General features: G+C 42.6%; 1 long non-coding RNA gene across 1 annotated transcript; it reads right to left on the minus strand.

Moving 5' to 3' along the window:
* Nucleotides 1–1,828: 1,828 nt before the first annotated feature.
* On the minus strand, nucleotides 1,829–12,044 carry LOC141156453 (uncharacterized). Its single transcript, XR_012247623.1, has 3 exons — nucleotides 11,966–12,044; nucleotides 4,796–4,878; nucleotides 1,829–1,868 (listed from the first exon to the last, which is right to left on the minus strand). It is a non-coding gene; the product is annotated as an uncharacterized lncRNA (long non-coding RNA).
* Between the last annotated feature and the right edge of the window lie 5,388 nt (nucleotides 12,045–17,432).

A 17,432-nucleotide genomic window follows, 5' to 3' on the forward strand; every position in this document is an offset into this window, starting at 1 on the left:
CAGTCTTATAGGTGATTTGTCTGACAGAGAACAACAGTTTGAAATAGTAGGCCTGTAATTTACTAATATTATTCTACACAGAGACCTAGTGTGAATAGCTTGACTGACACTGCAAAAGAATGGAAAAGGAGGCCAATATTTTCCACGTTCAGTTCAAATTTCTGTTTTTTTATCGCTGAAATATGTAACAGATCTGGCTTTATTCTGCAGAGCTAGCAAGCAAATGGAGCAAAAAATTGTGTACTTTGGATTGCTTTTTAAGCAAATAACCAGGATTAAGATAAAAAAAAATTTGCCCTGGCCTCTGATATCTGGGGCTATGTCTACACATGTCTGTAATTATTTCCTGCAGCTGCAGCAGACAGGACGTTCAATGGACCCTCTTGTGTTGTATCATACACTGCAGTCTGCCACATACACTGCCTGCCTGCCTAGCACTGATTATATGCAGCTGGATTAGTCCTCAAAAGGACTGTTAGTTCAGATAGATATAGATATATGTTTTGGAATACCTATACTAACTATAAACAAGCAAATCTCTCCCTACATTGTCTGATTCCGGAGTGACTGTGACGAGTATGGTGGCGCCAGGTCTGATATAGACCTGATGACGCTGTGCGGCCAGCCAATCACTGTAATGTCCACAACAAACATGGCTAAGGCATTACAGTGCATGGCAGGCAATCCCTGCATGTTCATTGGCTCTCTAAAGAGCACCAAACATGCAGGGAGGGGACCTGAGTTGCCGTCTGAGCAACCCAGAAATACTCGCCAAGCTTGTCGAGCATGTTCGCTCATCACTAATAGCAAGTAAAATATTGTAATTTTCATCAAATCCTCTAGAAAATTTGGGAGGTTGTGTTGTAGTTGGAGATTCAGTGCAGCTGGGAGGTTGTGTGGTTGTTGAAGGCTCAGTGCTGGTGGGAGGCTGTTTGGTAATTGTAGGTTTAGTGTTTGTCGGAGGCTGTGTGGTATTTGGAGGCTCAGTACTTGTTGCAGGCTGTGTGGTAGTACTGGTTGGATGCTGTGTGGTAGTTGGAGGCTCAGTACTGGTTGGATGCTGTGTGGTACTTGGAAGCTCAGTACTGGTTGGATGTTGTGTGGTAGTTGGAGGCTCAGTTGTGGTGGGAGGCTATGTGGTAGTTGGAGGCTCAGTTGTGGTGCGAGGCTGTGTGTTAGTTGGAGGCTCAGTACTGGTTGGATGTTGTGTGGTACTTGGAGGCTCAGTACTGGTTGGATGCTGTGTGGTAGTTGGAGGCTCAGTTGTGGTGGGAGGCTATGTGGTAGTTGGAGGCTCAGTTGTACTGGGAGGCTGTGTGGTAGTTGGAGGCTCAGTGCTGGTGGGAGGCTGTGTGGTAGTTGGAGGCTCAGTGCTGGTGGGAGACTGTGTGTTAGTTGGAGGCTCAGTGCAGGTGGGAGGCTGTGTGGTAGTTGGAGGCTCAGTGCTGGTGGGAGGCTGTGTGGTAGTTGGAGGCTCAGTGCTGGTGGGAGGCTGTGTGGTACTTGGAGGCTCAGTACTGGTTGGATGTTGTGTGGTAGTTGGAGGCTCAATTGTAGTGGGAGACTGTGTGGTAGTTGGAGGCTCAGTTGTGGTGGGAGGCTATGTGGTAGTTGGAGGCTCAGTTGTGGTGCGAGGCTGTGTGTGAGTTGGAGGCTCAGTGCTGGTGGGAGGCTGTGTGGTAGTTGGAGGCTCAGTGCTGGTGGGAGGCTGTGTGGTAGTTGGAGGCTCAGTTGTGGTGGGAGGCTGTGTGGTAGTTGGAGGCTCAGTGCTGGTGGTATTTGAAGCATGGTTCAGACCTTTTGATTTTTTACTTAAAATCTTCTCTACTTACCAGTTGTCGTTTGTGCGTCAGCTCCCAGGCTCAAGGCTGTATACAGAAAAATACAGATTATGCATTAGTTGTGTGATGTTACCTACATGTCATCTACATTTATATCTGGCTTTTTATGTCACCAGTCTCATGGCCGGATACTGAGAATTTTAGCCATTGGTTTACAACAGTAACAGGCAGGTGCCAGGCAGGAGGAAGATGCCCCAATTTATCCCATGGCTCACTCTGGATGATGCATTTTCGCACATTGGTGCCACCTTTACTCCAGATATTGTTTGGCTTTAAAGCAATTAATCAGCCTAATATGCTGCCTTATTTAAGACATTATATTGCATCTGCCATTTGGCTACTAGCAATTCTGAAAAATAACATTGAAAACACAATTTGAGGCCGGTGTTATTTAGGAGAAGAGCGCTGCCCCTCCACAGCTCCCCCCACTGTTCAGAACAGGGATTGCTGTATTGCTGTGTGTAAGTATGTACAGCGGCCTGTAAGTCAATGCATAGAGGGGCTGGGAGAGGCGGGGGGGCGCTCTGCTCATAAATACCACCGCTCTTAAACTATACGTCCTGTGCATTTTTTAATGGCAGCATAGTAAGCTGATAGATCAACCATTAAAGTGATTATCTAATTTATTGTCCCTATACTTACTGTATATCTTCCATTCTGTTCCTGAGCTGGTTGTCAATAAATGTGCAGGGGAATGATCACAGCCGCACTCACTTTATAGTGAACAGTGACTATAATGGCTCCCTGCACCGCCCTGATAACTGGAAGCTTCTTCTCCATGCTCCAGTAAGTTGGCTAAACATTATATAAATGGTATTTACCTGCAGTTTAGCCCATATATGCAGGTAAATGTTTCTGGAGGTGACTGGTTCCCTCTAAAGGTGTAATACAGTTGTGCTCAAAAGTTTACATACCCCGGCAGAATTTTTCCTTTCTTGGCCTCGTTTCAGATAATATGAATGATAACAAAAAAATTTTTTCTCCACTCATGGTTAATGGTTTGGTGAAGCCATTTATTGTCAAACTACTGTGTTTTCTCTTTTATCTTAATGACAACCAAAAACATCCAAATGACCCTGATCAAAAGTTCACATACCCCAGTTCTTAATACCGTGTATTGCCCCTTCTAACATCAATGACAGCTTGAAGTCTTTTGTGATACTTGTGGCTGAGGCTCTTTAATTTCTCAGATGGTAAAGCTGCCCATTCTTCTTGGTAAAAAGCCTCCAGTTCCATTCCTGGACTGTCTAGCATGAACTGCGCACTTGAGATCTCCCCAGAGTGGCTCAATGATGGTCAGGAGACTGAGATGGCCACTCCAGAACCTTCACTTTGTTCTGCTGTAGCCAATGTCACCACGTGGCCTTGTTTTTTTGGATCGTTGTCATGTTGGAAGGTCCAAGTAAATCCCATGCGTAGCTTCCGGGCTGATGAGTGAAAATTTGTCTCCAGTATTTGCTGATAACGTGCGGCATTCATCTTTCCTTCAACTTTTACCAAGTTTCCTGTGCCTTTGTAGCTCACACATTCCCAAAACATCAGCGATCCACCTCCGTGCTTTACTGTAGGAATGGTGTTCCTTTCATCATAGGCCTTGTTGACCTCTCCTCAAATGTAACGTTTGTGGTTGTGGCCAAAAAGTTCAATTTTGGTCTCATCACTCCAAATTACCTTGTTCCAGAAGTTTTGAGGCTTGTCTCTGTGCTGTTTGGCGTATTGTAGGTGAGATACTTTGTGGCATTTGCGCAATAATGACTTTCTTCTGGCGACTTGACCATGCAGCCCATTTTTCTTCAAGTGCCTCCTTATTGTGCATCTTGAAACAGCCACACCGCTAGTTTTCAGAGAGTCCTGAATTTCAGCTGATGTTATTTGTGGGTTTTTCTTTGCATCCTGAACAATTTTCCTGGCAGTTGTGGCCGAAATGTTTGTTGATCTACCTGACCATAGTTTGGTTTTTACAGAGCCCCTGATTTTCCATTTGTTAATCACAGTTTGAACGCTGCTGACTGGCATTATCAATTCCTTGGATATTTTTTTAGATCCCTTTCCTGTGTTATACAGTTCAACTACCTTTTCCCGTAGATCCATTGACTATTCTTTTGCTTTCCCCATGACTCACAATCCAGAAAAGTCAGTGGCTGGATGAAAGATGCAAGAGTTTGTCTGGATCCCAAAAACTCACTCAGCTTGTATGCACACACACACTGATTACAAGCAAACAGGTCTAAATTTAGCAGCCATTCAAACCCATTTGTGTCAAATTCTGTGCATGTTATCAGGCCAAAATCACCAAGCTATGTGAAGTTTTGATCAGGGTAATTTGGATGTTTTTGGTTGTCATTAAGATTTAAAAAGAGAAAACACAGTAGTTTGACAATAAATGGCTTCACCCAACCAATAACCATGAGTGGAGAAAAAGTTTTTTTGTCATCATTCATATTCTCTGAAACAAGGCCAAGAGAGGAAAAAATCTGCTGGGGTATGTAAACTTTTGAGCTCAACTCTATTGTTATAATATATGATGAGAGCAGAGATCTTGCCCGAGTGCTACAAGAACAGTTCCAAAAATGTGCTTTACTGCAGTAAAATAGGAAATCTCATTCAGAAAAATATATTTATAGTGTAGCAGACATGCTGTATATGTATATAGCACAGGTGTCCATTACCAGCTATTGAAAATAGTGATTCCTGGGTATGGGCCTAACTTTATAAAAGAAGTGTTAGTTTTTATCATAACTCATCCTATAGTGAGGGATCATAAAAACCAAAAAGCCTGATGATGCTTTCCTTGAAAGGTAGAGGGATTAATGTTTCAAAAATGCTGAAGGAGGGACCGAACAATGATTGCAGGTTTCAAGACTTTTGGAATTTTTGAAAGGATGGAGGAGGTGCAAATTCATGAAAATTTCTGTTTCAGGACCAATGTCCAGTGCAAAGATTCATCCACTTACCTGCAAGGAGCAGCCCGAGCTTGAGCGCCTTCCAGTTCATTCTGAGATCAGAGTCTCAGACCTTTTCCTTGTGTCCTCAGTATCTGTGGGTGTTTAATTGAGAAATCCAGTTAAGTTTAGTATTAACACTCAGTCACAACTTAAATGTTTCCTTATAATAAAAAGCTCCTTGTGAACCATGGTTTTCACATTTTATTGCACTTTTTCCTACCAAAGATTGCCTAAATAAATAGAACAGTTTTTTCTAATCTTTAAAAAATTTTCAGAAAACAGTTATGACATCATTGAGTTTAATAATGACTGTTTATTCATTAATATGACGCTGAATTTATACACATTGAGGAATCTGTATATCTGTATTACAATCTCATCAAATTAGCTTTTTCTATTTCTTCTTTTTAGTATTCTTTTTTCCTAAAAATAGTTATGACATTTTAGAACAAATTTGTTTAGAGATAGATAGATAAAAGAATGGACAGATAAATATATGGCTAGATTGAAAATAGATATTCATGTAGAATGACAAAGCTGTAGATTCACTGTTGTGAAATAGTTTTCCAAGTAGCGCCACTCATTATAGTGGAGGAACCTGTTTATCTAAAGGTTGAAAATTGACCCACTCCTAAATTTAGAAATTGTGCTGTTAGCTAGTTCTTTGCAAAGACTCTCAGCCATTTTGGAACATTTCCTTAATGTTATATCTTAGTATAAAGATAGTATGGCTATTGTATTTGTTGTACTTTGCTACCATCTACTGGCCATTGTTATAATACGTTGTCATGTATTACTGTTGTATTTTCCCACAATACCTTCTGTCTGTAACTAATCCTATCCTTTTCTTCACTTCCTTCTTGTCAGTGCCATCTTGGACAACACATGCTACAGGACTGGAGAAAGGATTCTCTCTTTACCTCTACCTGGTGCTTCTAATATCAACTCTTACTTCTACCTCATCTAAATCCCTTCACCTTCCCTAATATCTCACCTCATCTCATCAAAGTACTGTGAATAAAACCTGATGAAATTCATAACTTCATCATTAGTGTTGAGCATTCCGATACTGAAATATCGGGTATCAATCGATATTCGCGGTATCGGAGTTCCGATACTGAGTTCCGATACTTTTAGAATATCGAATACTGGAATCGGAAGTTCCCATAATGCCTGCGCTCTGCAGTATCTCTGAAGGATGACAAGCTGGATGGCAGCGCTCAGCTTACTGTACTTGTCATTTAGTGTTAAAAAATTAATTTAAAAAAATAATAGTGTTTTCATGCACCGTCTCTTTAAAAAAGACGGCCGGCAATTCAGCAGCGGCATACACCGGTACCCGACAATTTACAACAGAAAGAATAAAGCATCACACATAGATTAGATAGATAGAAACATGTCAGTCACATATATAAGAAATACAGTGACAGTGTTGCTTACTGTACTTGTCATTTAGTGTTAAAATAAAGGATTTATTTAAAAAAAAATTGGCGTGGGGTTCCCCGTAATTTTAGGCTCTAGCGGAGGTTAAGCAGACAGCTGGGGCAGATGTTTGAAGCCTGGGAAGGGGGTAATACCCACGGAGCTTCCCAGGCTACTAATATCAGCCCCCAGCTGAATACCTAGCCTTTACTAGCTATTAAAATGGGGGACCCCCCCAAAAAAAATGACGTGGGGTCCCCCCTATTTTAATAGCTAGCAAAGGCTAGGCAGACAGCTGGGGGCTGATATTAATAGCCCAGGAAGGGTGCCATGAATATTGCCCCCCCCCCAAGCTAGAAACACCAGCCGTCAGCCGCCCCAGAAATGACACATCCATAGGATGCACCAATTCTGGCACTTAGCCTCGCTCTTCCCACTGCCCTGTTGCGGTGGCAGTGGGGTAATAGGGCTGGGGTTGATGTCAGCTTATAATGCCAGCTGACATCAAGCCCAGGTTAGTAATGGAGAGGCGTCTATAAGACACCCCCATTACTAACCCCATAGGCAAAGTTAAAAAAAACACAAGCACCCAGAATAAAGTCCTTTAATTGAAATAAAGACACAATACTTTATTGTTCTAAATTAAACCATACTTACCATCACGCCCATACCAGCTGAAGCCAACGATCTCCTGCAATAAAAGTAAAATAATAAAGCAACATCATCCTTACCTTTCCATGGTTCCCACGACAGCTTCACCTCTGCTACATTCACATGACAGGCTGGATCGCTGCAGAAAGCTGCCATCCAGCTTGCCATGCCGCAGACACAAAGAAGCGCAGGCATGCTTGCGCTCCTCAGTGTCTGGCTGTGACGGCATAAAGATGAGCCGAGGTCATGTCCAATGAACTCAGCTCACCTTATGCACGTCACTGACAGCGTGGGAAAATTCTCCTGCACTCAGCACTTCAGCGTGAGAATTCTCCCACGCTGTCAGTGACGTGCATGAGGTGAGCTGAGTTCATTGGACATGAACTCGGCTCATCTGGATGACGTCACAGCGAGACACTGAGGAGCGCAAGCATGACTGCGCTTCTCAGTGTCTGCGGGATGACAGGCTGGATGGCAGCATTCTGCTGCGATCCAGCCTGTCATGTGAATGTAGCAGAGCTGGGGCCGTCGTGGGAACCATGGAAAGGTAAGGATGATGTTGCTTTATTATTTTATTTTTATTGCAGGAGATTGTTGGCTTCAGCTGGAATGGGCGTGATGGTAAGTATGGTTAAATTTAGAACAATAAAGAATTGTGTCTTTATTTCAATTAAAGGACTTTATTCTGCGTGTTTCTGTTTGTTTTTTTAACTTTGACTATGGGGTTAGTAATGGGGGTGTCTTATAGACGCCTCTCCATTACTAACCTGGGCTTGATATCAGCTGGCATTATAAGCTGACATCAACCCCAGCCCTATTACCCCACTGCCACCGCTACAGGGCAGTGGGAAGAGCGAGGCTAAGTGCCAGAATTGGTGCATCCTATGGATGCGCCATTTCTGGGGCGGCTGACGGCTGGTGTTTCTAGCCTGGGAGGGGGCCAATATTCATGGCACCCTTCCTGGGCTGTTAATATCAGCCCCCAGCTGTCTGCCTAGCCTTTGCTAGCTATTAAAATAGGGGGGACCCCACATCATTTTTTTGGGGGGTCCCCCATTTTAATAGCTAGTAAAGGCTAGGTATTCAGCTGGGGGCTGATATTAGTAGCCTGGCAAGCTCCGTGGGTATTACCCCCTTCCCAGGCTTCAAACATCTGCCCCAGCTGTCTGCTTAACCTCCGCTAGAGCCTAAAATTATGGGGAACCCCACGCCAATTTTTTTTTTAATAAATCCTTTACTTTAACACTAAATGACAAGTACAGTAATCAACACTGTACTTCTTATATATGTGACTGACATGTTTATATCTAGCTAATCTATTTGTGATGTTCTATTCTTTCTGTTATAAATTGTCGGGTACCGGTGTATGCCGCTGCTGAATTGCCGGCTTTTCGCGTAATACATTCTACATTATTCTTAGTTGTTTTACTTCATGTAGAATTAACCTACAAGGAAAGAAAGGGTTTATTTTTATTCTGATATTTGTGTCCCATTGACTTGCATTGGTTTCCGGTATCGGAATCGGCGATATCCGATACTTTTTGGGTATCGGTCCGATGCGATCCGATATTTCCCGATATCGGAATGTATAACTCAACACTATTCATCATCCTTCTGGACTATCACGTGCAGTTCATAAGAATAGAAGCACAGGTTAGTGAGTAGCGCTATCTGCCATTGCTTATACAGAGATCCGTGTTCACATCCCTCAGACACATCTCACCCATGCACATCGGTGGCAGAATAGAAATAGAAAAATAGACATATGTGAAATATCTATTAGATAAACAGATAAGTAGAATTACAGAAAAAAAGATTAAGAAAGTTTAGTCACTGGGTGAATACATAGCATTATTTATTGTGTACTGATACTGAGTTACATCCTGTATTATACTCCAGAGCTGCACTCACTATTCTGCTGGTGGAGTCACTGTGTACATACATTACATTACTTATCCTGTATTGATCCTGAGTTACATCATGTATTATACTCCAGAGCTGCACTCACTATTCTGCTGGTGAAGTCACTGTGTACATACGTACATTACATTACTGATCCTGTACTGATCCTGAGTTACATCCTGTATTATACTCCAGAGATGCACTCACTATTCTGCTGGTGCAGTCACTGTGTACATACATTACATTACTGATCCTGAGTTACCTCCTGTATTATACCCCAGAGCAGCACTCACTATTCTGCTGGTGGAGTCACTGTGTACATACATTACATTACTGATCCTGTACTGATTCTGAGTTACATCCTGTATTATACTCCAGAGCTGCACTCACTATTCTGCTGGTGGAGTCACTGTGTACATACATTACTGATCCTGTACTGATCCTGAGTTACATCCTGCATTATACTCCAGAGCTGCACTCACTATTCAGCTGGTGCAGTCACTGTGTACATACATTACATTACTCATCCTGTACTGATCCTGAGTTACATCCTGTATTATACTCCAGAGCTGCACTCACTATTCTGCTGGTGGAGTCACTGTGTACATACATTACATTACTCATCCTGTACTGATCCTGAGTTACATCCTGTATTATACTCCAGAGCTGCACTCACTATTCTGCTGGTGCAGTCACTGTGTACATACATTACATTACTGATCCTATACTGATCCTGAGTTACATCCTGTATTATACTCCAGAGCTGCAGTCACTATTCTGCTGGTGCAGTCACTGTGTACATACATTACATTACTGATCCTGAGTTACCCTCCTGTATTATACCCCAGAGCAGCACTCACTATTCTGCTGGTGGAGTCACTGTGTACATACATTACATTACTGATCCTGTACTGATCCTGAGTTACATCCTGTATTATACTCCAGAGCTGCACTCACTATTCTGCTGGTGCAGTCACTGTGTACATACATTACATTACTGATCCTGTACTGATCCTGAGTTACATCCTGTATTATACCCAGAGCTGCACTCACTATTCTGCTAGTGCAGTCACTGTGTACATACATTACATTACTGATCCTGTACTGATCCTGAGTTACATTCTGTATTATACTCCAGAGCTGCACTCACTATTCTGCTGGTGCTGTTACTGTGTACATACATTACATTACTGATCCTGTACTGATCTAGAGTTACATCCTGTATTACACTCCAGAGCTGCACTCACTATTGTGCTGGTGTAGTCACTGTGTGCATACATTACATTGCTTATCCTGTACTGATCCTGAGTTACATCCTGTATTATACTCCAGAGATGCACTCACTGTTCTGCTGGTGCAGTCACTGTGTACATACATTACATTACTGATCCTGAGTTACATCCTGTATTATACTCCAGAGCTGCACTCACTATTCTGCTGGTGCAGTCACTGTGTACATACATTACATTACTGATCCTGTACTGATCTTTAGTTATATCCAGCATCTTACTTCCCACAATTCAAGTTTCAAAAATCAAATCTTTCAGCATTTGTTGCTTTTTCGGTGTCAGATGATAGAGTGAACACTAGCGCCCCCTTGTATTATATGATGTCTGCTAATCAGTTAGAGAGGATATCTATTCATATACTCTCTGATTGTAGCTATAAGACTGGGTGCCCACGTAGCGTTTTTCCGCAGTGCAAATTCTTGTGAAACGCTATGTTATCCGCCCCCCATGGTCCCCAAGGGGATTCCGCAAGTTCAATGCCTATGCTGCGGATTTTTCCGCAGCTTTTATGTTGCGTGGAAAAATCCGCAGCATGTCAATTAATTTTGCGTTTCTGAAAGCGAAATTGCTTTTGCAATGCAATAATAAATGCAAGGCATTTCCGCAGCGTGTGCACATAGCCTAACATACAGCCAAAATATAACAACTTCAGCTCTGGGATATAATCTGGGCTTTAACTCCTTAGTGACCAATAGACGTCTTTATACTGACCTGGATGTAAGAGACTAACGTTCCCTGACAGGTGACAATCCTGTAACTTACCTGTACACTATAGCTGGCAACTTGCTGCATCAGCCATGATCTGTGTTGGCACTGACCATGGACGTTTAACCCATTAGATTCTGGTGTTAATAGTGACTACAGAATCTAAATAGTTAACAGAGTGTGGGGCTCCCTCTTTAACCTCATCAGCACCCTGAGATCTTGGTTTTGTGGTCCTGGTGTTTGCCATGGCAGGTAACGGCCTAATAACGGCCTTAGAGTCTACCGGCTATAGCGGCCTGTACAGAAGTTATCAAAATTTAGGTGGTAAAAATAAACTTTTTCATTCTCATTATGCCACTTTCCATTACTTCCTGAAAAGAACCAGAAGGGTTAATAAACTACCTGAAAGCAATTTTAAATACGTTGAAGGGTTCAGTTTTTAAGATGATATCACTTTTGGGTGGTTTCCAACATATAGGACCCCCAAAGTCACTTCAAAACTGAACAGGTCCCTGTAAAAATAAGTTTTGTAAATTTCCTTGAATAATGAAAAATTACTGCTACATTTTTAAAACTTCTAAAATGCTAAAAAAAATAAAGCAACACTTTATAAATGGTGCTGATATAAAGCAGACACGAGAGAAATGGTATTTATTAATGTTTTTGTGTGGTATGACTATTGGGATTAAAAGGATAGTCATTCAAAGTTTGAAAATTGCAATGCTTAAAACATTTTGTCAAATTTCTGATATTTTTATAAACGCAAAACATATCAACCTAAATTTACCATTATTATTATCATGTGTCACAAAAAAACTGTCTCAAAATCAATGGAATATGCTGAAGCATTCCAGAGTTATTACTACATAAAGTGACACTGGTCAGATTTCAAAAAATTGGTCCGGTCACTAAGGAGTTAAGAAAGGATATGCTTTGTGACAGGACACACATTTTCTTAATGTACTTTAACTGTAAAGGACATATTCATTGTCTCTCATATATATATATATTACAAAGCCTCCTAATAGTTCCTATTATTTGATTATTTAGCCCAAATCCTGTTTACAAGACACAGTGGACCATTGACTTTGGATAAATAAATATCATTTACTGTCTTTCTCACATACTGTCACAGGAGCTTTAGGTAAAATAACTTGGAATAAACAATTTTCCAGGAATGAATGCCAAAAATGATATTTTCCATCCTCACCTGAGTGCAGATAATCCCTGTAGATCCTCCTGGCTGATAAAGATAAGTGTGAGGCCAGGAAGGTGACAATGGCTTAAATAAAGTGGGCAGTGCCAACTAGTTTCATGAGTCAGGTACCTGCACAGAATATCATCCCCTTTCCCTGCTCACACCTGACACTGGGATGCAGGAATAGCAGGACATCTCAATTAACACAGTCATCACCATTATAAAATGTAATACAAGTATGTGAGTAATGAGAGAAGAAGCTGAGACAACCCCAGGCGGGGCCACAGCTTCTGTCACAAGAACCTGCAAATGTTACAGTTATCTGGGTGCAACCTGCAGGAAGCGAGAGGAAAGCTCTGTGATTGGAGCCAGGTCACTGTGTTATTGGGAGACCAGGGCTGGGGATTAATGGGAAAACGTATGTAACAACAGAGAAAGATCCATGTTACATTATAATTAGAACCTGTCACATTATAGGAGAGATGTTGACTGCCCTTGTGCATAAGAGGTGCTGTCAATCAGTCATAAGAGTTATAATATTTGCTTTACTGCAACTCAATTATTAAGTTGGTGCTGGGTTATTCTTGACTTGCAATTCTTCCTATATATATATAATTGAGGCTATCAGGATGTAAAAAAATAGAAACAGATTATATATATATATATATATGTATATATATATATATATATACAGTACAAACCAAAAGTTTGGACACACCTTCTCATTTAAAGATTTCTCTGTATTTTCATGACTATGAAAATTGTACATTCACACTGAAGGCATCAAAACTATGAATTAACACATGTGGAATTATATACTTAACAAAAAAGTGTGAAACAACTGAAAATATGTCTTATATTCTAGGTTCTTCAAAGTAGCCACCTTTTGCTTTGATGACTGCTTTGCACACTCTTGGCATTCTCTTGATGAGCTTCAAGAGGTAGTCACCGGAAATGGTCTTCCCACAATCTTGAAGGAGTTCCCAGAGATGCTTAGCACTTGTTGGCCCTTTTGCCTTCACTCTGCGGTCCAGCTCACCCCAAACCATGTAGATTGGGTTCAGGTCTGGTGACTGTGGAGGCCAGATCATCTGGCGTAGCACCCCATCATTCTCCTTCTTGGTCAAATAGCCCTTACACAGCCTGGAAGTGTGTTTGGGGTCATTGTCCTGTTGAAAAATAAATGATGGTCCAACTAAATGCAAACCGGATGGAATAGCATGCCGCTGCAAGATGCTGTGGTAGCCATGCTGGTTCAGTATACCTTCAATTTTGAATGAATCCCCAACAGTGTCACCAGCAAAGCACCCCCACACCATCACACCCCCTCCTCCATGCTTCACGGTGGGAACCAGGCATTTAGAGTCCATCTGTTCACCTTTTCTGCGTCGCACAAAGACACGGTGGTTGTAATCAAAGATCTAAAATTTGGACTCATCAGACCAAAGCACAGATTTCCACTGGTCTAATGTCCATTCCTTGTGTTCTTTATCCCAAACAAGTCTCTTCTGCTTGTTGCCTGTCCTTAGCAGAGGTTTCCTAGCAGCTATTTTACCATGAAGGCCTGCTGCACAAAGTCTCCTCTTAACAGTTGCTGAAGAGATGTGTCTGCTGCTAGAACTCTGTGTGGCATTGACCTGGTCTCTAATCTGAGCTGTTAACCTGCGATTTCTGAGGCTGGTGACTTGGATAAACTTATCCTCAGAAGCAGAAGTGACTCTTTGTCTTCCTTTCCTGGGGCGCTCCTCATGTGAGCCAGTTTCTTTGTAGCGCTTGATGGTTTTTGCAACTGCACTTGGGGACACTTTCAAAGTTTTCCCAATTTTTCGCACTCACTGACCTTCATTTCTTAAAGTAATGATGGCCACTCGTTTTTCTTTACTTAGCTGCTTTTTTCTTGCCATAATACAAATTCTAACAGTCTATTCAGTAGGACTATCAGGTGCGTATCCACCAGACTACTGCACAACACAACTGATGGTCCCAACCCCATTTATAAGGCACGAAATCCCACTTATTAAACCTGACAGGGCACACCTGTGAAGTGAAGACCATTTCCGGTGACTACCTCTTGAAGCTCATCAAGAGAATGCCAAGAGTGTGCAAAGCAGTCATCAAAGCAAAAGGTGGCTACTTTGAAGAACCTAGAATATAAGACATATTTTCAGTTGTTTCACACTTTTTTGTTAAGTATATAATTCCACATGTGGTAATTCATAGTTTTGATGCCTTCAGTGTGAATGTACAATTTTCATAGTCATGAAAATACAGAAAAATCTTTAAATGAGAAGGTGTGTCCAAACTTTTGGTCTGTGCTATACATATATGTTACTGTAAAAGTCAGAAGGCCGGTAAAACCTAGGATTTACCGGTCAATCTGGACATTTACCGAGGCCTTCGGTAAAAGCTCAAAATGAAAGTAAAATTGGACTTTTACCTGTGAAGTCTTGGTAAATGTTAACATTTACCGTCGAGCGTGGTAAAAGTCAGAAATATCAGGTGTGAAGATGGAACATCTGACTTTAACCAAGCGCAGTTGGTAAATATTCACATTTACCACGGCTTCTTGGTAAATGTAGCTGAGAAGGGTGTAAGCGCAGTTTTACCAGCACATGCTGGTAGTTACTTTTACCAACACATGCTGGTAAATGTTAAGATTTACCAATTCGCCCAGGTAAAAGTCCAAAATCGTTCGTTTATATGGAATACATCTGACTTTTACCAACGCAGTTGAGAAATGTTAAGATTTACCAAGATTTCACCGGTAAAAGTCCAATTTTACTTTTCATTTTGAGCTTTTACCGACGGCCTCGGTAAATGTCCAGATTGACCGGTAAATCCTTGGTTTTACCGGCCTTCTGACTTTTACAGTAACATATATATATATATATATATATATATATATATATACACTGATCAAAAAAATAAAGGGAACACTCAAATAACACATCCTAGATCTGAATGAATGAAATATTCTCATTGAAAACTTTGTTCTGTACAAAATTGAATGTGCTGACAACAAAATCACACAAAAATCATCAATGGAAATCAAATTTATTAACCAATGGAGGCCTGGATTTGGAGTCACCCCCAAAATTAAAGTGGAAAAACACACTACAGGCTGATTCAACTTTGATGTAATGTCCTTAAAACAAGTCAAAATGAGGCTCAGTATTGTGTGTGGCCTCCACTTGCCTGTATGACCTCCCTACAACGCCTGGGCATGCTCCTGATGAGGTTGTGGATGGTGTCCTGTGGGATCTCCTCCCAGACCTGGACTAAAGCATCTGCCAACTCCTGGACAGTCTGTGGTGCAACGTGACGTTGGTGGATGGAGCGAGACATGATGTCCCAGATGTGCTCAATCGGATTCAGGCCTGGGGAACTGGCGGGCCAGTCCATAGCTTCAATGCTTTGATTTTGCAGGAACTGCTGACACACTCCAGTCACATGAGGTCTGGCATTGTCCTGCGTTAGGAGGAACCCAGGGCCAACAGCACCAGCATATGGTCTCACAAGGGGTCTGAGGATCTCATCTCGGTACCTAATGGCAGTCAGGCTACCTCTGGCAAGCACATGGAGGGCTGTGCGGCCCTCCAAAGAAATGCCACCCCACACCATTACTGACCCACTGCCAAACTGGTCATGTTGAAGGAAGTTGCAGGTAGCAGATCACTCTCCACGGCGTCTCCAGACTCTGTTAAGTCTGTCACATGTGCTCAGTGTGAACCTGCTTTCATCTGTGAATAGCACAGGGCGCCAGTGGCGACTTTGCCAATCCTGGTGTTCTGTGGCAAATGCCAAGCGCCCTGCATGGTATTGGGCTGTGAGCACAACCCCCATCTGTGGATGTCAGGCCCTCATACCACCCTCATTGAGTCGGTTTCTAACCATTTGTACAGACACATGCACATTTGTGGCCTGCTGGAGGTCATTTTGCAGGGCTCTGGCAGTGCTCCTCCTGTTCCTCCTTGCACAAAGGTGGAGGTAGCGGTCCTGCTGCTGGGTTGTTGTCCTCCTACGGCCCCCTCCTCCTGGTGTACTGGCCTGTCTCCTGGTAGCGCCTCCTGCCTCTGGACACTACACTGACAGACACAGCAAACCTTCTTGCCACAGCTCGCATTGATGTGCCATCCTGGATGAGCTGCACTACCTGAGCAACTTCTGTGGGTTGTAGAGTCTGTCTCATGCTACCCCGAGTGTGAAAGCACAACCAACATTCAAAAGTGACCAAAACATCAGCCAGAAAGCATTGGTACTGAGATGTGGTCTGTGGTCCCCACCTGCTGAACCACTCCTTTATTGAGTGTGTCTTGATAATTGCCAATAATTTCCATCTATTGTCTATTCCATTTGCTCAACAGCATGTGAAATTGATTGTCAATCAGTGTTGCTTCCTAAGTGGACAGTTTGATTTCACAGAAGTTTGATTTACTTGGAGTTATATTCTGTTGTTTAAGTGTTCCCTTTATTTTTTTGCTCAAAAAATAAAGGGAACACTCAAATAACACATCCTAGATCTGAATGAATGAAATATTCTCATTGAATACTATGTTGTGTACAAAGTTGAATGTGCTGACAACAAAATCACGCAAAAATCATCAATGGAAATCAAATGTATTAACCAATGGAGACCTGGATTTGGAGTCACCCCCAAAATTAAAGTGGAAAAACACACTACAGGCTGATCCAACTTTGATGTAATGTCCTTAAAAGAAGTCAAAATGAGGCTCAGTATTGTGTGTGGCCTCCATGTGCCTGTATGACCTCCCTACAATGCCTGGGCATGCTCCTGATGAGGTTGCAGGTGGTCTCCTGTGGGATCTCCTCCCAGACCTGGACTAAAGAATCCGCCAACTCCTGGACAGTCTGTGGTGCAACGTGACGTTGGTGGATGGAGCGAGACATGATGTCTCAGATGTGCTCAATCGGATTCAGGTCTGGGGAACGGGCGGGCCAGTCCATAGCTTCAATGCCTTAATCTTGCAGAAACTGCTGACAAACTCCAGCCTCATGAGGTCTGGCATTGTCCTGCATTAGGAGGAACCCAGGGCCAACCGCACCAGCATATGGTCTCACAAGGGGTCTGAGGATCTCACCTCGGTACCTAATGGCAGTAAGGCTACCTCTGGCGAGCACATGGTGGGCTGTGCGGCCCTCCAAAGAAATGCCACAGAACGCCAGGATTGGCAAAGTTGCCACTGATGCCCTGTGCTCTTCACAGATGAAAGCAGGTTCACACTGAGCACATGTGACAGACGTGACAGAGTCTGGAGACGCCGTGGAGAGTGATCTGCTGCCTGCAACATCCTTCAGCATGACCGGTTTGGCAGTGGGTCAGTAATGGTGTGGGGTGGCATTTCTTTGGAGGGCCGCACAGCCCTCCATGTGCTCGCCAGAGGTAGCCTGACTGCCATTAGGTACCGAGGTGAGATCCTCAGACCCCTTGTGAGACCATATGCTGGCGCGGTTGGCCCTG

The sequence above is a fragment of the Phyllobates terribilis genome, unplaced genomic scaffold (assembly GCF_046119375.1).
Source record: "Phyllobates terribilis strain yellow unplaced genomic scaffold, ASM4611937v1 Scaffold_8__6_contigs__length_399053987, whole genome shotgun sequence".
NCBI classification, from domain to species: Eukaryota; Metazoa; Chordata; class Amphibia; order Anura; family Dendrobatidae; genus Phyllobates; species Phyllobates terribilis.